Raw genomic sequence first — 22,865 nt, 5'->3', positions numbered from 1 at the left:
TCGATGTCTGCTGTGGATGCTCCTCATCTGAGCTATTGGAAGCAGCACCCTCTTCCCCCAATGGATGCCAATCTGGGTCAACAACTGGGTCATCCATCACCTCCTCTTCTATGTCATGTGCACCTTCCTCTGTGTCACCGTGTATGGTGGTATAGTGTGCGGGAAGGGGCACCTGAGTCTCATCAGGGTCAGAATCTGGCTCTGTACACTGCGAGGACAATGTAGTGCTCTGAGTGAATGTACCAGCAGAATCATCCATCAGCGGCTGTGCATCAGTGCACTCCATGTCAGATTCATCTTGGCCTGGGTAATTCACCATTTCACTTGATAATCCAGGCATGGTATGTGAAAACAGCTCCATGGAGTAATCAGTAGTATGGCCTGCGTCATCCTTCAATCTTGGTTGGGGTGAAGGACACAAGGAAAGGTGTGGTTCATGAACATGAGCCTCCAATGACGACTCAGTGCTTTTACTTTTTACAACTGAAGAAGAGGAGGCGATAGAGCTGGAGGCTGAGTCAGCAATGTAAGACAAAACTTTTTCCTGATGCTCTGGCTTTAAAAGCAGTTTGCCAACTCCTAGAAAACTAAGCGTTCAAGGCCATATGTAGCCAGACGATGACGCAGAGTCAGCACCTCCTGCATTCGGTCCTATTTTGCTCTTGCCACTACCATCAGATCCACCACCAACACCATCATTACCAGCTGCCAACCCCCGCCCAATTCCACGGCCTCTTCCACCAGCCTTCCTCATTTTTGGTAGAAATGTAGACAAAATCCAACAAACTATATAGTAATGTAAAACAAGGTACAAGGTGTCTATAGGACAGGGGAGATTTTGAATTTCTGCAGACACTTGTGGACACTGGACACTTTTGGATTGTGTGAGGCCCACTGATATCTGAGCGCTATGTGACAGGCTCGATGGCACAGCTGTGACCAAAGTGACTAGAGGATAAGGGAGATTTTGAATCTCTGCACACACTTTTGGACACTGGATGGACACTTTTGGATTGTGTGAGGCCCACTGATATCTGAGCGCTATGTGACAGGCTCGATGGCACAGCTGTGACCAAAGTGACTAGAGGATAAGGGAGATTTTGAATCTCTGCACACACTTTTGGACACTGGACACTTTTGGATTGTGTGAGGCCCAATGAATATCTAAGCGCTATGTGACAGGCTCGATGGCACAGCTGTGACAAAAGTGACTAGAGGATAAGGGAGATTTTGAATCTCTGCACACACTTTTGGACACTGGATGGACACTTTTGGATTGTGTGAGGCCCACTGATATCTGAGCGCTATGTGACAGGCTCGATGGCACAGCTGTGACCAAAGTGACTAGAGGATAAGGGAGATTTTGAATCTCTGCACACACTTTTGGACACTGGACACTTTTGGATTGTGTGAGGCCCACTGACATCTGAGCGCTATGTGACAGGCTCGATGGCACAGCTGTGACCAAAGTGACTAGAGGATAAGGGAGATTTTGAATCTCTGCACACACTTTTGGACACTGGATGGACACTTTTGGATTGTGTGAGGCCCACTGATATCTGAGCGCTATGTGACAGGCTCGATGGCACAGCTGTGACCAAAGTGACTAGAGGATAAGGGAGATTTTGAATCTCTGCACACACTTTTGGACACTGGATGGACACTTTTGGATTGTGTGAGGCCCACTGACATCTGAGCGCTATGTGACAGGCTCGATGGCACAGCTGTGACCAAAGTGACTAGAGGATAAGGGAGATTTTGAATCTCTGCACACACTTTTGGACACTGGATGGACACTTTTGGATTGTGTGAGGCCCACTGATATCTGAGCGCTATGTGACAGGCTCGATGGCACAGCTGTGACCAAAGTGACTAGAGGATAAGGGAGATTTTGAATCTCTGCTCACACTTTTGGACACTGGATGGACACTTTTGGATTGTGTGAGGCCCACTGATATCTGAGCGCTATGTGACAGGCTCGATGGCACAGCTGTGACCAAAGTGACTAGAGGATAAGGGAGATTTTGAATCTCTGCACACACTTTTGGACACTGGATGGACACTTTTGGATTGTGTGAGGCCCACTGATATCTGAGCGCTATGTGACAGGCTCGATGGCACAGCTGTGACCAAAGTGACTAGAGGATAAGGGAGATTTTGAATCTCTGCACACACTTTTGGACACTGGATGGACACTTTTGGATTGTGTGAGGCCCACTGATATCTGAGCGCTATGTGACAGGCTCGATGGCACAGCTGTGACCAAAGTGACTAGAGGATAAGGGAGATTTTGAATCTCTGCACACACTTTTGGACACTGGACACTTTTGGATTGAGTGAGGCCCAATGAATATCTGAGCGCTATGTGACAGGCTCGATGGCACAGCTGTGACAAAAGTGACTAGAGGATAAGGGAGATTGGATTGCTTTTAAAAAAGCAGTTTGCGGAGCAGTGGGTAAACAGCAATGCAGGAATGTCAGGAAGCCTTAGAAGGCAGCCCAACAACCAACACCACTGATACACCACTATATAGCCTCCCCTTGCACTGCACACACAGTGACTGGTGTGTTGTGCAGGCCAAATCGCTAGCAGCAGAAGCAGTTTTTTTGTCTTCTCAGCAGGACAAAAAAAAAAAATTGGGATTGCTTTTAAAAAAGCAGTTTGCGGAGCAGTGGGTAAACAGCAATGCAGGAATGTCAGGAAGCCTTAGAAGGCAGCCCAACAACCAACACCACTGAAACACCACTATATAGCCTCCCCTTGCACTGCACACACAGTGACTGGTGTGTTGTGCAGGCCAAATCGCTAGCAGCAGAAGCAGTTTTTTTGTCTTCTTCCCTGCCTAACGCTCTCCCTACAGAATCAGCAGCAACCTCTCCCTATACTAAGATCGGCAGAAGTAAGATGGCGGTCGGCGTGCATGCCCTTTTATACCCCCTGTGACGCCCACCAAAGCAAGGCAATCACTTGCATGCCCTTCTGAAAGATGGTGATGACCCGTGCCTATGTCATCACGTTGCCCACAGTGTCCATGGATCCTGATTGGCTGAAAAAGAGCGCAAAACAAACTTTTGAAACGCGACTTTGGCGCGTAAGTCACCGACCTCGTGGCCGACCTCATCCTAGGGTCGGGTTTCGTTTCATGAAACCCGACTTTGCCAAAAGTCGGCGACTTTTGAATTTTTTCGACTCGTTTCGCTCAACTCTACTAGAGAGCCTTTATTAGTTTTCAAAAGATTATATCTCTACCTTATACCTACTCCATTATATTTTTCCTTTTGAGAGTTATATTTGTGATCGTCTCTGATATTTAGATCGCGCCTACCACATGATGTATATATTTTTTTCATATATGTCCAATAATTTTTATTATTATTTTTTTTGTGTGGCAGTTATTCCATATCACTGTTGATTTATTACCAAATGTTTATTTCATTGGTCTATGTATAAAACATGTTCAATATATGTATTTTTCTAGCAATATTTTTGAACTGAGTTTCAACCATCTACTCAGGTGTTTTTAATTGGTTGTTTCACTGCTTTTAATTAAGGATCATTTGAATATGTTCCACAAAGGAGGATATATTTTCAGTGTTGGAGCTCAGTTCAAAAAGGACCGTGAAGAAGGCACATAGTGCTGAAACATGTAGTCCCTTTGCTGGAATGTTACCAATTGTTTGGAGTTCCTCATACATCTTTTATATGAATTAATGGATAAATAAAGAAGAAGATTTTATAATTCTGGTGAACTTTCATGTTTTTGCTGGATCCCAACTCTCTCATATTTTCTATTTGTTGGGGCACACTCCCTGCCTGGATCCGTGCAGATTATAAGGTGAACACCGACGAGGAACTCCTTTATGGTGAGCTGGCTATATGTTCTTTACATAGTTTGAATATATATATATATATATATATATATATATAAGAACAATTTACATTTTACTCAAAAATATACACATAAAGAGAAAAATCAGACAAACTGAAAATTTTGCAGTGGTCTCGTAATTTTTACCAGGGCTGTATATATATATGGAGCGCCCGCCAGGGCTTGTGGGGTACTCGGTACCAGACTGCTTCCTTAAAGGGGCAGTGTCACAGTGGCGGTGACCCGGTCCGTGGCCCTAGGCATCCAATGGAAGGGGATTATCTACAGGGGATGATAAAGAAGAGTTTTGTAATAGGTATCGTGATGCCACCTGTGGTATCTGGTCAGAGGCGACCAGCGCTGCAGTACAGATCCTCTGGGGCAGATGGCATGATGCAGCAGTGTTGGAATAGCTCTCCACAGGCAGAGCTGTTGTCCCAGTGCAGATGAGAGGTGGAGTGTAATGTAGTGTGGAGCAAGGATGTAGCAGTGCTGAAAAGGTGATGCAGGGAGAATTCAAAGGACACAACAGAGTGCAGTTTCTTTTACCTTTTACTGTGCTTTGTAGGTGCAGTCCAGGATTCAGATTACAGATGGTACAGGAGTTGATTAGCCTGGAAGCAATTTGGGAATCTCTCTATGCAGATGGGTTGTGAGGTCTCCTATTCTAGTGCTATTCTGAAGTACTTGTAGTTATGAACTACACTTAAGTTCCTCTTGCTTGCTCTTACTTAGAACTCCACTCGCATGACAGGCAGCTGTAGCCCTCTCTCTGGCTCACACACGTTGCTGCTGTGTCGTTGAGTCTCAGTTGGGACAGTGCATTTACATCCTCTTGTTCCTCCGGTTTCTGCTGTGGGACCTTTATTATCCACAGCCTTGGGGTCTGGCCTTTGCGCTTCAGCTTGGGGATGAGCTCTGCTCTAGCTCTTGTCCCCAGCTCATCTCCACATGTCCATACTCTTCCCTCTCTCTGCACCAACTACCTACTTCCTTCCTCCTGACCACAGAGTGCAGCTCCTCAACAGTTAGGTTCAGAGCTCCTTCTGCTGGCCTGGAGTAGGAACTGTGCTGTGTGCTGGAACTACCTGATAGAGAGACCCTAGGACGGAGGGAATGACACTGTGGTGACTGTACTCCTGGAGGTGCCACATTATGCATATCAAAAAAGAGTGGGGAATACAAATATTTGATACACTGCCGATTTTGCAAGTTTTACCACCTACAAAGAATGGGGAGGTCAGTAATTTTTATAATAGTTACTCATCAACTATAAGAGAGAGACTATTAAAGAAAAAATGCAGATAATCACAATAGAAAAACAAAACTCAATATTTGCTACAGAAACCGTTGTTTGCAATTACAGAGGTCAGACATTTCCTGTAGTTCTTGACCAAGTTTGCACAAACTGCAACAGAGATTTTGGTCCATTCCTCCATATAGATCTTCTCCGGATCATTCAGGTTTCAAGGCTGTTGCTGTGCAATATTGAGTTTCAGCTCCAAAGATTTACTATTGGGTTCAGGTCTAGAGACTGGCTAGGCCACTCCAGGACCTTGAAATGCTTCTTCCAGAGATCTAGTTGTCCTGGCTGTGTGTTTCAGTTCATTGTCATGCTGTAAAACCCAGGCGCAACCCATTTTCAATGCTCTTAGTGAGGGAAGGTGGTTGTTGGACAAAACTCGTGATAAATGGCCCCATCCATCCTCCCTTCAATACGGTGCAGTTGTCATGTCTCCTTTGCAGAAAAGCACCCCCAAAGTATGAGGTTTCCCCAACCATGCTCAAAGTTAGAATGGTGTTCATGGGGTTTTACTCATCCTTCTTCCTCCAAACATGTTGAGTGTAGTTCATAACAAAAAGTTCTATTTTGGTCTCATCTGACCACAAGACTTTCTTCCATACCTCTTCTGGATCATCCAGATGGTCATTGGTGAACTTCAAATAGGCATGGACATGTGCTGAAGTGAGCAGGGGGACCTTGCGTGCCCTTCAAGATTTTATATCTATTACCTCGTAGTGTGTTACTAAAGGTAATATTTGAGACTGTGGTCCCAGCTCTCTTCAGGTCATTGACCAGGTCCTCCCATGTATTTCTGGGCTGATTCCTGACCTTTCTTAGAATCATCTTTACTCCATGTGATTTTCTTGTTTTTATGTTTAGATTATGTCTCTCGCAGTTGAAGTGTACCTATGATGAAAATTACAGCCCTCTCCATTCTTTGTAGGTGGGAAAACTTGCAAAATTGTCAGTGTGTCAAATAGTTATTTTTCTCAAGCCACAATATTAAATCTTGAAAAATTCCAAGTTGCTGCCCTTGATTAAGGCTAGAGAGACTTATTTTGTGCTATGGAAAGTGTCAGACAACTCAGACAAGTATCATGATGTGTAAATCATTTGTGTTAGTTGTCTGCAACTTGCTGTTGCATGACTGTTTTAGCCTTGCGATTTTGAAGTAAATCCCAAGCAACTTTCTTTGAAACCTAATGAGTACAGATGAGCAGACACCTGGATGTTCAGGTCCGGCACATTCAACCGAACAGTTGCAAAAAGTTGGGATTCGGGTTCCAGAACAGTACCAGAAACCAAACCCAAACCCGGACCCCATTCATATGTGCATGACAGCGTGGCAAACACTGCTTCTGATCAGTGGTAAAATCATCACCGTCTGTCACACAGCCACGATTCCCATCCTGTCAAAAGACAGCACAGCATGAGCATGCAGCTGAGATTGGAGGTATAAAGTTTACCTTTGGTCATTGGTGTCTGCTGATAGGGTTACTGATCCCATCAGCCAACACCTTCTTTCGCTAAGCAGTAGCTGATGGGATTATTCATTAACTGGCGCCTGCGCTATAAATAAATAATAAAAAAAGTCATTGGTTCCCCTGTATTTTTGATAACCAGCCAGGCAAAACTCACAGCTGCTCTGTGCCTCCTGATTTCCTTCTATATATTTGAATAACTTCAAATTGATGTAGGTCTGTGTAAAGGTCATATTTTAATATGTGTGTACAAATCTGTGAAATAGATCATATAGGGCAAAGAAGAGCTCATTAGCATTCTAATGAAATAGGTTTTTCCTATATTGAAGCTGCAGACTTCATTGCGTGCTGTCCGGAGACTTTTCACGGCTGTTGGCATCCATTATTAACTGTGTGCATTCATTTCCATTATTCTTAATTAGATATAAAAAAGGACCTGCCTTTTCTTACGTTTAGGCATATATTATTTACTTGGTTTCAGATAAAATTATGCTCAAAACTTGATTATTTCCTTTTTTTTACTTAAAATCACATACAGCTACCATTTTATACAGAAGTATTTACAATGAATAGGAGGCTGATTTGCTGATCTACATGCACCATAAATCTGAGTTAATTAGCATCAACAATTCCAAGTGCCTTACACCACATTTATTATTTGCTTTTGGAAATGCTTGACAAGTCTACCTGAAATAGGTGTGGTAAGGAGAAAAAAGGAGCAGCTTCAATAGCAATCCCATACTGCAAAATTTCACTGAAATGTGGAAAAATTTGGAATAACTTCTTGGAACAAAGTAAACCAACTAATAGATTGTTGTACGGATGTGCTTAATATATCTTTGCTGTTCCTCTAATAGTTGATGAGTAGATAATAATAGACCATACAATCTAAAGATGTAATACATTTATCAAACACTTTACGTTACTGGTAGAGTTGAGCGATACCGTCCGATACTTCAAAGTATCGTATCGGATGGTATCGGCCGATCTTTAAAAAAAGTATCGGTATCGCCGATTCCGATACCGGAAGTCCCATTCAAGTCTATGGGACTTCCGGTATCGGAATAAGAAAAACCCTTTCCTGCCCTTGTACAGCCTCTCTGGGGTCTGTACGGGCCTTTCGGGGGGCTGTGCCGGCCTGCCAGGGGGTCTGTGCAGGCTCCGGTGGTCTGTGCCGGCCTGCCGGTGGTCTGTGCAGGCTCCGGGGGGCTGTGCCGGCCTGCCGGGGGGCTGTGCCGGCCTGCCGGGGGGCTGTGCCGGCCTGCCGGGGGGCTGTGCCGGCCTGCCGGTGGTCTGTGCAGGCTCCGGGGGTCTGTGCAGGCATCGTCCGATGGGACTACAAGTCCCATCGGGCGATGCCTGCTACCATGACAGTGATTGACACATTAGCCAATGATGGGACAGTAGTAGTCCCATCATCCGGCTAATGTGTTAAATGTAAAAAAAAAAAAAAATTACATGCTACATACATACAACATGCATACTACATACATGCTACATTCATACTACATACTACATACATGCTACATACATACTACATATATACTACATGCATGCTACATACATACTACATGCTACATACTACATGCATGCTACATACATACTACATGCTACATACTACATATATACTACATGCATGCTACATACATACTACATACATACTACATATATACTACATGCATGCTACATACATACTACATGCTACATACATACTACATATATACTACATGCATGCTACATACATACTACATACATACTACATATATACTACATGCATGCTACATACATACTACATGCTACATACTACATGCATGCTACATACATACTACATGCTACATACTACATATATACTACATGCATGCTACATACATACTACATGCTACATACATACCACATATATACTACATACATACTACATATATACTACATGCTACATACATACTACATATATACTACATGCATGCTACATACTACATGCTACATACATACTACATATATACTACATGCATGCTACATACTACATGCTACATACATACTACATATATACTACATTCATACTACATACTACATATATACTACATACATACTACATACATACTACATACATACTACATGCATGCTACATACATACTACATGCATGCTACATACATACTACATACATACTACATGCATACCACATATATACTACATACATACAATACATTCATACAATACATACATAGACATACAGTACATATAACATAGAGTAACATACTTACCAATACTTGTCACATTGTTCCCCGAAGCCATTGTCTTTTCCGGGATAAATATTAACATAACAAACCACAAAAATACTCACCCACGATCCGAAGCAGTCCACGAGTGTGTCCCACGACGATCTTGGGTAGAGAACTGCAGCATCAGATGATGCTGCCGTTCTCTACGGGCTGCAGGAATCCAATGACGGAAGGTAGGTATCCTTCCGCACTGTATTCCTCCGCCACTTAAAAAAAAAAAGTCCCTAGTCTCACTTTATGCCATTGCTGTGTGGGAAATTCCCACACAGCAATGGCATAAAGTGAGACTAGGGACTTTTTTTTTTTAAGTGGCGGAGGAATACAGTGCGGAAGGATACCTACCTTCCGTCATTGGATTTCTGCAGCCCGTAGAGAACGGCAGCATCATCTGATGCTGCAGTTCTCTACCCAAGATCGTCGTGGGACACACTCGTGGACTGCTTCGGATCGTGGGTGAGTATTTTTGTGGTTTGTTATGTTAATATTTATCCCGGAATAGACAATGGCTTCGGGGAACAATGTGACAAGTATTGGTAAGTATGTTACTCTATGTTATATGTACTGTATGTCTATGTATGTATTGTATGAATGTATTGTATGTATGTAGTATATATGTGGTATGTATGTAGCATGTAGTATGTATGTAGCATGCATGTAGTATGTATGTAGCATGCATGTAGTATGTATGTAGCATGCATGTAGTATGTATGTAGCATGCATGTAGTATGTATGTAGTATGTATGTAGTATGTATGTAGCATGTATGTAGCATGCAGTATGTATGTAGCATGTATGTAGTATGTATGTAGTATATATGTAGTATGTATGTAGCATGTAGTATGTATGTAGCATGCATGTAGTATATATGTAGTATGTATGTAGCATGCATGTAGCATGTATGTAGTATGTATGTAGTATGTATGTAGCATGTATGTAGCATGTATGTAGCATGTATGTAGTATGTATGTAGTATATATGTAGTATGTATGTAGCATGTAGTATGTATGTAGCATGCATGTAGTATATATGTAGTATGTATGTAGCATGCATGTAGCATGTATGTAGTATGTATGTAGTATGTATGTAGCATGCAGCATGTATGTAGTATATATGTAGTATGTATGTAGCATGCATGTAGTATGTATGTAGTATGTATGTATGTAGCATGCAGTATGTATGTAGCATGTATGTAGTATGTATGTAGTATATATGTAGTATGTATGTAGCATGTATGTAGTATGTATGTAGCATGCAGTATGTATGTAGCATGTATGTAGTATGTATGTAGTATATATGTAGTATGTATGTAGCATGCATGTAGTATGTATGTAGCATGCATGTAGTATGTATGTAGTATTTTTTTTTTTTTTTTTTTAACATTTAACACATTAGCCGGATGATGGGACTACTACTGTCCCATCATTGGCTAATGTGTCAATCACTGTCATGGTAGCAGGCATCGCCCGATGGGACTTGTAGTCCCATCGGACGATGCTTGCACAGACCCCCGGACATCAGCACAGCCCCCCGGCAGGCCGGCACAGCCCCCCGGCAGGCCGGTACAGACCCCCACAGGGTGCACAGACCACCGGCAGGCCGGCACAGCCCCCCGGCAGTCCGGTACAGACCCCGGGCAGTCCACACAGCCCCCCGGCAGGCCGGCACAGCCCCCCGGCAGGCCGGCAGAGACCCCCGGAAGGCCCGAAATGACGGCGCATCATGATGCGCACACACCGCGCATCATGATGACGTCAGGCCGTCAATCAACTGAACTTCCGATTCCGATGCCGAATTCCGATATTGAAAAAATATCGGAAGTCGGTATCGGAATTCTGATACAGCAAGTATCGGCCGATACCCGATACTTGCGGTATCGGAATGCTCAACACTAGTTACTGGTCGATAATCGGCATAGAGCATTTCTAAAACCATTTGTTTCCAATTATCTAAACAGGCTGAGTATAGACCTTTCAAAGCAGACTGTCAATGAGCGAACAAAATTCTTGTTAATTTTTTTATTGCTTGCAAATCATTGTTTGGTCATTAAATCTTCCTAGACATGAGCTGAATAAAACAATGATTTTCAAAGCTCACAGAATGATTGTAATAACAACTGTTCTGTGTGTATAAAAGTGTGGTCTGCCGATTGGCTTGCATGTACAGTAGATCATTGGTGGTAATAGGTAAATTTGTCACATTATAAAACTCTCTAGGCTTAAAGTAATTGATTTGTCACGAAGGTGTTGGAATTTTGGACGCTAACCAGGTCCCTAGAACTAGGTGTACCCTGGTCTATCCCAGTCTATCCCTGTGACCTGGATCACTACTGAAGGTGGATATGCTTGGCTCTTGTGGCTTGCTACTACATCTACCCAGATCTGTCCCTTTTCCCACCTAAAAAGCTGGGAAAGCTGAAGTGCATAGGAACACACTAACAAGACAAACAAGGAAAGATGGAGAGGGATAAATGAAAATAACAATCATACAAAATACACACAGAAAACAACAGAGCAGGACACAGGAGAGTTGAAAGAAGGAGAAACCAAATTGGAGAGGAAAAGTCCAAGCAACAACCTCCTGAAGAAAATCCAAATACCAATTCCAACTATTAACTACACTTTCAACTCCAGAACCAGGCAGTAAGCACTAACACTGGTAATGTTTAAATGCCAGAGGTGAGCATATATACCAGAGTCGCCAACACTGAACAGCTGAGACAATGCAAGTAGGAAAGCTCCAGGAGCTTCAACTGAACAGATTAACCATTGCACTGCCAACAAGGAAAAAACTTTTGTTTAATATGATGGTGAAGTGATTCTAACTAGTAAAAGTGTTAGGCGTCAGATTTCTGTCGCTGCACAGCGAGAATCCCGAGCCTTACTTCCAGCGGTCTCCCATTCCTCTCCAGCCGCAGAAGAGGTTGCTCAGCAAACTCATCGGTCCTGGCGCTCTGCCCAGACCAGCTCCGTGGGTTTGCTTGCTGCTGCCACCTCTGGCACAGCTATGGCAAGACATGCTGCTCAGCAGCGAGATTCTCCAGGGACTAAGTCCTCATGCCGGGCCACTGAGCATGCCCATGGAGTGATCTCCCATTGGAGATCAAAGGTCACGTGCTCAGGTCCTGCTCCTGTTCTGTTTGGCCCAGGAAGCCAGGAAGGTCCTGGATGCTCGCTGCTATAAAAGGTTCGCACGGCCGCTCGGCCATGCGCTAGGTTAAGACTGTATTTAAAGACTATGTGGAGTGAGTGATGTATGCATGTATGAATGTCTCTGGTGAATGACTCATTAAGAAACCCCTACCCTTGGTACGCATGTGTTGTGCAGCCTAGCCTGCTAGCGCCCAGGCTTAGGCGTAGGTAGGTCAGAGGTTGAGTCAGGCATCAGTCCTCACCAGGGACTCGGCACGCCTCAGTGCACGTGCTCCATAGCCAGTGTCTATAGCGGCGTTCAAGGCAGGGATGCCGCGCGTTCAGTGGGCCTAGAAGTACTCTAACCCCATGTCCTTGGGGTAGAGTTCTGTGGCCATACACTCTGCGCTCTTTTGGCCGGGCTCTGTGAGCTTAACAGGTCCGGCATCTACGTTCAGCGGTTGTGTGGCTCTGTGCATTAACAGAGGTCGCCCCTGTTCACATTGGGTGACGTAACCCACGTGTGACTGGTTTCACACCGCTTAATTCTTCCGCCATTACTTACAGTAGCAGCAGTGTACCACCTCTGCAAGGTGGACCCCGGGCTGCGAACTCACCTACTATTATTTTATAATTTGGTGCGTTCCGCCAGCCCTAACAAAAAGAGTGTGTGAAACTGGATTCTATCTTCTGGCCCCTCTCTGTCTAGGTATCCCCATGACAGATTTCTACAGCTATTCACAAGTTGTAAAGCTAAACATTCAGTGACTATTCATTTATATACTACTTTAGCTTTACATCTAATATTCAGCAGATAAGATTCCTGATATAAGAATATAGCAATTTAACAATTTTCAGAATTATAATTCTTAAAACATTTCCAAACCAAAGGTATAGTAAAAAGCACTGTATTTTCTGAAATAACTACCTAGCCTTAGAACTTAACACATTTTGCTATGAACAATGCTGCTTGGAGCTATGGTAGTCTAAGCACACAGAACAATCATCCTGTGAGCATGGAAGATCAGTCTGTCAATATGCTCAGGCTATTAAACAGCTAAAAATTGGCTTTCATGTAGCCAATCGGCGGACATTTAGTGGCCGTGATCGGGATGTCTAAATGCAGCCTTAATTAACATCCTTTAAAGATAAAGGGTAATAGGGTGCACATATGTAAGGAGGAAGACCAGGCTGCAAGTTCCTGCATCATGCTGGGTCCAGAACTGCTGTGGCTGCATCCCATGTTGCCTGTGGGAAAGTATAGGGGACAGGACAGGCTCCATGACCCAGGAAGAGGGGTGTGTGGCTGAGCCAGGCAGTTAGGAGATAGCGTGCGAAGAAAGATTCAGTTCTCTGCTGGCAGTGAGAGCGGAGGCAGGTGTGCGGTGCACTCCGCAGCAAGAGAGGCAGGGTGGAGCTATTCACCAGCAGAACTTCAGCGGGCACTCCAGTGAGACAGTGTGTGTGCAGAGCGCCGTGTGCCCAGCTGTGTAGTGTGTGGTGCTCGTGCGGAGGAGCAGAGGCCAGGTGCAGGATCCTGAGTTGTGTTCCCCAAGGTTGATAGATGCCCTGCCACACCTGTGTTGGTCATAGTACTCCGAGCGAGAGTTGGTTGTGAAAAGCTCCTGGCCGCAGAGCACAGATCTGGGACAGCTGTGTGATAGACTTACTGTGTGAGAGATTTACTGGTATTGGTGCATGCACAGAGCAGCGCAAAACGAGCAGAGCTGTGCAGAGTCGCCATTCAGGTAACGGCAACTGCTCAGAGAGAGACACGTGCTGTTAAATTTGTTAAACCTTGCTCTGGCTTCTGTCTTTCACTGCATCCTGCGACCTGCTTACACATACACAATACACGACAATCAACAAAACCTGACAACTTCACAGGGATTTACTAACTTGCCAAACATCTCATGTTTATGGGAATCGCTCTAATTTCCTCAGACAGATGATGTTGGAGAGAGAAGGATTATGCAGTTGGAAGTTCATTACCTGATCTTTTGGTTTTCAAGGAAGACAAGCCACTGCCAACAGTGACTAGCAATGGATCTTTCATTTATAGCTGCAATAGCTCTGCGAAGTCAAGAGAGATGTCCCTTTCATATGGCCAGCTTTAGTGAAATAAACATATGTTCCATTTATATACGGTCATGGCCAAAAATGTTGTCTCCCATGAAATTGCTCCAGAAAATGAAGTATTTCAACCAGAAAATTATTGAAATTACATATTTTGTTAAACAAGTTTGTTTTCATTGTGTGCATTGGAACAAAAAATACTGAGAAAAAAAGCAAATTGGACATAATTTCACACAAAACCTCTAAAATGAGCTGGACAAAATTGTTGGCACCTTTGCAAAATTGTAGGTAAACAACTTTGTTTCAAGCATGTGATGCTCATTCAAACTCACCAGTGGCAAGCAATATGTGTGGGCAATATGAAAATCACAGTTGAAACCAGATAAAAAAGGGAGAAGTTGGCACGATATTTGGATTGAATGTCTGTGTGTGCCACACTAAGCTTGAACAGAATGAGAAGAGAACTGTCTGAGGACTTGAAAACCAAAATTATTGAACAATATTACTAATCTCATGGTTAAAAGTTCATTTTAAAATATCTTGATGTTTCTTTGTCCATGGCGCACAACAAAGTCAAGAAGTTAACCACTCATGGCACTGTAGCTAATCACCATGGATGTTGGCAGCAAAGAAAAAATGATGAAAGGTTGCAAAGCAGAATAGTCCAGATGGTGGCTTAGCAGCCCCAATCAAGTTCCCAAAAAATTCCATTTGTCCTGCAATCTTAGGGTGCATCAGTGTTAACACAAACTATGCTTCGACATTTGAATGAACTGAAATGTTATGGCAGTAGACCAAGGAGGACCCCACTGCTAACACAGACAGATAAAAAGCTACACTGCAGTTTGCCAAAATATACATGAGTAAGCCAAAATCCTTCTGAGAAAGGGTCTTGTGGATAGATGAGACGAAGATAGAGCATTTTAGTAAAGCACATCATTCTACTATTTGCCAAAAATAGAATGAGGCCTACAAAGAAAGGAACACAGTACCTACAGTAAAATATGGTGGGGTTCAAACAGGTTTTAGAATAGTTTTGTTGCCTCTTTCACTGGGTGCCTTGACTGTCTGCAAGGCATCATGAAATCTGAAGATAACCAAAGAATTTTAGTATCTAGTGCCCAGTGTCAGAAAGCTGTGTTTGTGTCTTAGGTCACGGGTCTTCCAGCAGGTCAATGACCCCTAATATACTTCAAGAGGCACCCATAAATGGATGAAACAAGGTGGTGGAAAGTTTTTAAGTGGCCAGCAATGCTTCCAGATCTAAATTCCATTGAATACTTATACAGAGATCTTAAAATTACTGTGGGGAGAAGACACCCTTCCAATATGAGAGACCTTGTGCAGTTTGCAAAAGAATATTGGTCCAAAATTCCAGTTGACTGTGTAAGAAGCTTGTTGATGGTTATAGGAAGCACTTGATTGCACTTATTTATTCCAAAGGGTGCGCAACCAGTTATTAAGTTGAGGGTGCCAACAATTTTGTCAGGCTCATTTTGGGGTTTTGTGTCAAATTGTGTCCAATGTGCCTTTGTTCTCTTTTTTGTGTTGTTCCAATACGCACAAAGGAAATATATGTGGATAACAAAACGTGTAATCGCAATAATTTTCTTGAACAAATACTTCATTTTCATTAAACATTAAACTATTCAGGTTATAGTCAGGTTATAGATAACAGACATACAAAGCCATTGTAAATTCTCAAGAGCACTGCATCACATTCCTTAGGCTGTGATCTCTTGGTACCAAATAAAAGTTCTCTGAGTTACTGTTCTTATTAAACTCAATTTGCATAGCATAATCACCTACATATCCAACCTTTTCATACTGTAGTTAACGAATAGATTCAATATTGCACTATTTAATGGGTCATTAACCTTTGTTAATGTCCTGCTAATCACTGTTTCCACATCACCATAAGAAATAATTTGAACATGCTAGTGGTTAACATCACAGGTAGAAACATTGAGATGTAAAGTGGAACTAAAGAAAAGGGTAAATTGCACAATAATCATACTCATGTTTTGAGTAAAAATGTTTAAAGGACTTTTACTCTGCGCATAGCTTCTGTTTAATTATTTAAACAGAGACACATAAAGTGATCATATCTAGTCAATAGTATAAACTAAATCTTAATGACTCCACATTCAACAGAAAGGAATTGAGCTTCAACACTTGGCACATCAGTTTTACAAGACAGGCTCTGTTAGGTTAAAACCACATACCAGAAAAATAAACAGCCTTACCAACACCAAGTCAGATTAAAAATGCACTAGTAAGATGCAGAAGACTCCCATGAAAAAAGTGGGGGGCAGCACAAGTGCAAATTACTGATAAAAAACAGCCACACACAACCCTGTTACTTATGTTTTTTAGTGAGCCATTTTTAATTTTAGTATTAGGACTCACAAGTATGAGGACCCTTGACATGGGTGACAAGCTTGCGTATTTTACTCAAAATATCAACCAATACCTCATGTAATGCATTTATTGTACGCATTATTTTTAATTTTTAATTACACAATTTCCATTTTTTCAGGATGCAGCATGGCTCTTTAAAGTTGGTGGGGTGAACTGGGGCATCTGTCCTTGTGGGGTGCCCTATTAGTACTGGACAGCCTGCCTTATCTAATGGTATTGGCGTCGTTAATAGACTGCAAGCCAGTTGCTGTGCATCACATGTACCTGCGAGACTGGCATCCTACGCAAGCCTTATTTTAGTGCATTTTTTACTAGGCAGTCACTCCCTCCCTGAACTGGTAGGTTTGTGAGTGGTTGTTTTTATCCCTACTTCCCACCTGTGCTGCCTCTGCCTTTATCATGGGGATCTGCTGCATCTTGCTAATGCATTTGTAATCTGACTTGATGCTAGTAAGGCTTTTTCTTTTTCTGATTTGTTTTTTGAATTCATGTCCTTTGGTGAGCCTTCTGTTAGGTTACAGTAACTGGAAAAGTGTTTTTGATCTAGAGATGAATGAATAAATTTGGATGGAATTGAATTATACTAGAATTTGACAAAAATCTGCAACTGCCAAAACGCATATTTTTTGTAATTAGTTACCATGTGGATGCAGAAAAATAATGGCCAAAGACTGCCATGTATTAATCCATACAAGGCCAACAAAAGATTAAAATGTAAATATCCTTAAACTCATCTTAATGCTCACTTCTTTGCATCCTGTTCTACTCATCGCCATCAGTCCAGTCCTTGCTCATTAAAGACATAAGTCCCATCTAAACATGAGAAGATCTGTGCAACAGATCACACAGGGGTGTGTCGACTTCACTCACCTCTGGAGGGGGGAGAAGGGCCAAGCAGGAATCGCCTCTATGGTGCCACCACTTGCCCCAGGTCAGTCAGGGAACTGCACCGAGGGCAAATAGTCACCAGAAAGGCTTCCCTTATAGGTTCGAGTTATTGAGGCACTCTCAGTGAAGGGGGATATATATCACCAGACCTGGCTGGGGATATATATATAAACCTCCTGGTTGTCACTGTCAGAGCTCCTCACTAACACAGTATGGTTTGCTGCCACCAGTTCTTCATTCGATATACAAGCCCTGTCTGACACTAGGCTTATATTGAGTCAGAAACCAACCCTGGGTGTAGTGTATAATATAAGCAACTGAGCGTGTGGACCTGGGGATTCATGAATTGAGATAAAAGAGCAGCCAAAGATGAATTTTATATTTAATCGCTGAAAGGGCGCAGTAGAAAAATACAGGTATATATACAAGAGCATATATCTACAGTCAAGAGTGTAGTACAAGGGTAGAGTACAGATAGATTGCATTTACCATGTTAGGAAGCATGTGACCACAGGGAGGTGCTGATGGATCACAGATCCAAATCTTAGTTGCACGATTCCCTGGTCGCATCAGGTAACGGGCCTCCTACTTGTAGAAAGACCCGATACAAAATGAAGAGCTGCCTAATATCCCCTAGGCTGCTCCCTCCCGCACGCTGCACCCACCCCTAGGCTGGCCCGCCTCCCTCCTCCCATATCTGACAGTATGGTTTTCTAGAACCTACAAAAGACAAAGTGAGAAAAACCCTGCTGTAGTTAAATAAAAAGCAAAAATGCATTTAAGTAATTCAGAGTTCTTAGTAATACTGGTTTTGATCAAATATAGCATAAAAGCAGTCCCACTGTCGACAAGGTGACTGATCGGGACGGTCCTACACTGTCTACTATTAAAAACCTTTTCATGTGTCAAAGTTGATGTCAGTGTGTGAATAAGGGCAGTCAAAAGGACCAGATCCCAACCAGTGGACACCAGTCAGTGGAAGCCTTTAAATACAATTTCCAGCTAAGGAGAGGGAGGCCACACCCCAGCTTGCACAGAATGCAAAAATCCAAAGAAAAAAACACAAAAATTGACCTCTCTATTTGGAACTAAAAAAATGACAGTTTGTGTTGTATGATACCACATGTATAAGCTTCATATATGGCATACTGTACCTGAAATTTAGTGGATAAAAAGCAAAGTAAACTCAAACTCAACATGCTCTTACATATTGCTTTCTTCATTGCCATTCAATACATGTAATGTATGCATTGATCCTTGGCTTAGAAGAGATTACAATCTAATTTTCCTACCCGAGGCAATTACAGATGCACACTCTAAGGTCAATTAACCTTACCGGATAGAATTGGACTGAGGAGGGGGTAGAGACAAATCACATGAAATTAGTAAGCTAGGCTGAATTTAGACAAATATGAAATTGAAGAAGGGACATTTCTCCACTAGGAAGCTAACATTGTGGACAATGATTTGAAAATATAACCTTGTCCAAACACTCTTATCTGTAAGAATTTAAGTAGGAAATTGACTATGATGATAAAATTGTGCAAAAATATGATATAGCGATTACTAAAATGTGCTTATTTAGTTATGCAATGCATTTGAGGTGGCTGTGTATTTTTTCTTTTTGTAATTTTTTCTGTCAGAAGAAAAAAATTATTTTTGCATTGGATTGTTTTAATTATTAACTAGAATTGAGTGGATCAGGTAAAATTTGAAATTCCTTGGAAGTTTGTTTTGCATTAAATATCTCTGTGAATTTAATGTGTCATATTATGCTCTGGAGTCTCTTCAGACTCCAGAGAATATTAAAAGTAAGATGTTAAAAAATAATTACTTATGCTCACCTCTCTGGTTGTTCTGCTTTTTCTTGTCATCCATCTGGTCCTCGAAGCATCTTGTTAGCACTGCCTCTACATGCTTAATCCCAAGGCTTCCTCACTCTTGGCTGGATGGAAGTACCAGCTCTGATGAAGTATGGGACAGTCCTGAGCAATTGTGCGTAATGTCATGACACCAATATGTACGACATGACTTTGTGCACAGGCGTTAAAAGTTCCTTGCTTCATCAGATCCAGAAGTCCTTGCCTACTGCTTGTGATGGTGATAAGAAGATGTGCTGATTACTAATCAGGTGATAGTGAAGAGTAGAGGGTGTTATGAATGAGTCACCGTAGGAGGCAAAAACAGAAATACTAGCTAAGTCCAGAAAACCAGAGAAGTCGGCAGCTATCGGATTACAGACCCCTTAACCTATCAACAACAACTAGCAGTAGCCGTGGGGGGTTCCTACGGTGCCCTAGACCCCTCGATCACAGCCGGAGAACTACATAGCCTAAAGACAGAGAGGGAAATCTAAACTGCCCCAGAGCAGACCCCAAAGCAATAGGCAGCCCCCAACATATAATGACGGTGAAGCAAGATGAAAAAACACTCACACAGATAGAAAGATAGGCTGAGCAAACGATGGGGCCCAAGCTAACTACATAGGACAGGATAGAAAAGCTGCTGTCTGTAATCCGCCAAAACCCTATCAAAACAAGAGCCAACAGCTGATAGGGAAAAAAGCCCTGAAGACGCTAGGCTTCAAAAAGACTTTATCAGTACTCAGGTATTTTCTGAAGACAGAGCAAAAGGAATTCAGCACACACCAGCAGCGAATGGCAGAAATCCAGAAAAACAAGGAAAAACAAAACCAAAACACAAATGCAAAAAAGCAGAGCAGAAAACTTAGCTTTTGAGGAGCAGGAATCAGACTGGTCTCCTAGAATCCCTCAGAGAGATCACCAGCAAGGCAGAAGGGCGTCGGCTGTCTTATATCCAGTCAGCAATTCCCGTCACCCAGTCATCATCATCCTACCCAGATGCTTGGTAATCAGCCTCACTACCTTCCTTCACCAGAAGAGTGAGTTCATCAGACCTCAATGGTGAAGGGGAAAATGAACTCACAACAAGAGGGGCTGTAGAGATGAGTTTTTTTTATGCTTTGAACATGTGTTGGTTTTTTATGGAACAGCAAAATGGTTGCCATTTACGTGAAAAACAAAACATCTGCAATTTAGTGAATGCAGATTTTTTTAACATTTGAGTAGAATTCAACTCCTCTTGGACATTTTTGCTCATCTCTACTAATAACATTTCACAATTAAATACATATTTTAAATTAAATAATCATTTTATCAACCATTTTAATAATAATAATTTAATAATTGTTATAGACTTTTTTATTTTATAATTAGTAATACAATTGCATTGCTTTTTTTAATCTTATTAAGGGATTACTGGTTTACAACTTTATTTTAAGCTTATAAAAAATTAGCATACATACTGTATGAGTATTTTGTGTTTCTGTATCTCAAAATTGAAATTTCATTACTCTTTCATAAAGAACACAATGAGCCATCTGGAAAACAGCTTCACAAACCAGTAACATGTACCTTTTTATTGTATTTACTGCAATGCAAGGTTTCCTCCTACTAAAGCAATGTATACTTCAGGGCACCTAACAGGACAAGGTACAAGTGTATACAATGTGAGTTTTAAAAAAATCCATAAATCAAAATATTTAAATAATCCAGTTTTTATTGGGAATTTATTTATTTTTACTTATTTATGTTGCATGTTTGATCAATGGTCGTGTGTTTTTTTCTTGAAAACTATACAAGGGCTAAAAGTGTTTTATATTTCTCAAAGTAGTCATCACTTGCCTGTAAAACAGCTTTGAAGTCCCCCAAGCAACTTTATAAGATGGTCAAAGTTGTCTTGAGATACTTTACTAACATACCCATATAACTTATTTCACTTTTTCTTTCAGTCAAAATCATCATAAACAACCTTTATCAGTTGTAGGTCAAGTGCCTATACAAACAAGGTCTTTCGATGCAGAACTTCATCATTCTTTGTGACAAAAATAAGCCTGGAGCTATGTTTTGGGTCATTGTGTAAAGGTGTGGAAGAAGTGATGGCACTACTTCTGAAAGCTCACTGTAAAACAAGTCATAAAGTGTAATGCATTGTGATGTTTCAAATATGATTTTATGTGTACTGTATTCTGCAGCAGTTTTCAGGCTGTGATAGGGTTAATAGCAAGTGTCAGCCAAAGTAGAAAGGAGCTATGGGGTCATTTTGTGCAGGAAGCTCAACAGAGTGCATGTAAAACAGCTTGGTGCATTTGTCCTAACAGCCTAGTGCAGAGGGCCCTAATCCAGCCTCTTTTTTGGGGAGAAAAAAAATGAGAAGGGCATCTAATAGAAGATGTGGGCAGGATCACACTGCTGCTAGTGGAGATGGTGCAGCTGCTGTAGGGAAAGGATGTGCCCATTGGTAGATCTGTGCCCATTACGTGTACAAGTACAACATCTTCCTCAGATACACTCAGGTGACAGGATGTTCTGCATGATTTCGTAGGTCCACATACCACAGGCCGAATGGTGAGTCCAGAGCATGTTGAGGCGGTGTTAGATTGGATGGAAGACAGTGACTCCAGTTCCTTCACATTGTCTTCCCCCAATCCCCTGCAGAAAGTGCAGAGTTGGCACCTGAGGATCATGGACATCTTTCTTCCACCTCAGCCCCTTGCAAATCAGCCATGCAGTCTGAGCCCAAAGTCATTAAGCAGTCTCTTCTGCTTTTTGGTGTTTCTGCCGGAAAGGCTTATGTGGCCCATCCACTTGGCCTTGCCCTTGAAGTGGAAGAGACTGAGGTACTGATGCCCACACCAACCACTTGTTAGGTTGGAGGATGAGAACATGGGAGGGCTAGCACACACAGTTAGCGGAAAACCGCAGCTCATCTCTGAGAATAACAAAACACAGGTGCACACAGCTGCATCTTTCTGCAGTATGCATATTGGCAAGGATGGCATAGATGAGAAGTTGGTGGAAGATGATAAAGTCCTTGACCCCACATGCAGCAAAGGCCATACCACATCATACAGGAGCTCTGGACTGGGATAAAACAGCACATAGATGAGTGGTTGGTATCGGTGAACCTTAAGCCCGACCTGGTGTTGTGCAATAATGGGTGAAATTTTGTAGCAGCTCTGGGCTTTGCCTTTTTGACACACATCCCTTGGCTGGCACATGTGCTGAACTTGGTGGTGCAGAGCTTCCTTAAAAATTACTCTATGTCAGGGCTACTGCTGTAAGTGTGGGCAGTGTGTGCGCTTTTGACGTTCTCAATCTGTTGCTTGCCTGTCTATGCTGCAGCGCCACTTTTGCCTCACCGTTCACTGGCTGATATGCGACTTACCAACAAGGTGGAACTCCACCTTGCATATGCTGGAGTGACTATGCAAACAGCAGTCCCTGCGGCTTCATTTATGTTGGCAAAACCGTTAGACTGTTCAGAGAACATTTCAAATCAATCATGTCAGGAAATGGTTCCACTAGACTCATAAAGCATGTACATGAATGTCATTATTCTAATCCTGAGGTTTTAAGATT

The sequence above is a fragment of the Dendrobates tinctorius genome, unplaced genomic scaffold, assembly GCF_039654945.1.
Source record: "Dendrobates tinctorius isolate UK_male_01 unplaced genomic scaffold, ASM3965494v1 ptg000016l, whole genome shotgun sequence".
NCBI classification, from domain to species: domain Eukaryota; kingdom Metazoa; phylum Chordata; class Amphibia; order Anura; family Dendrobatidae; genus Dendrobates; species Dendrobates tinctorius.
This window is presented reverse-complemented; position numbering follows the sequence as displayed.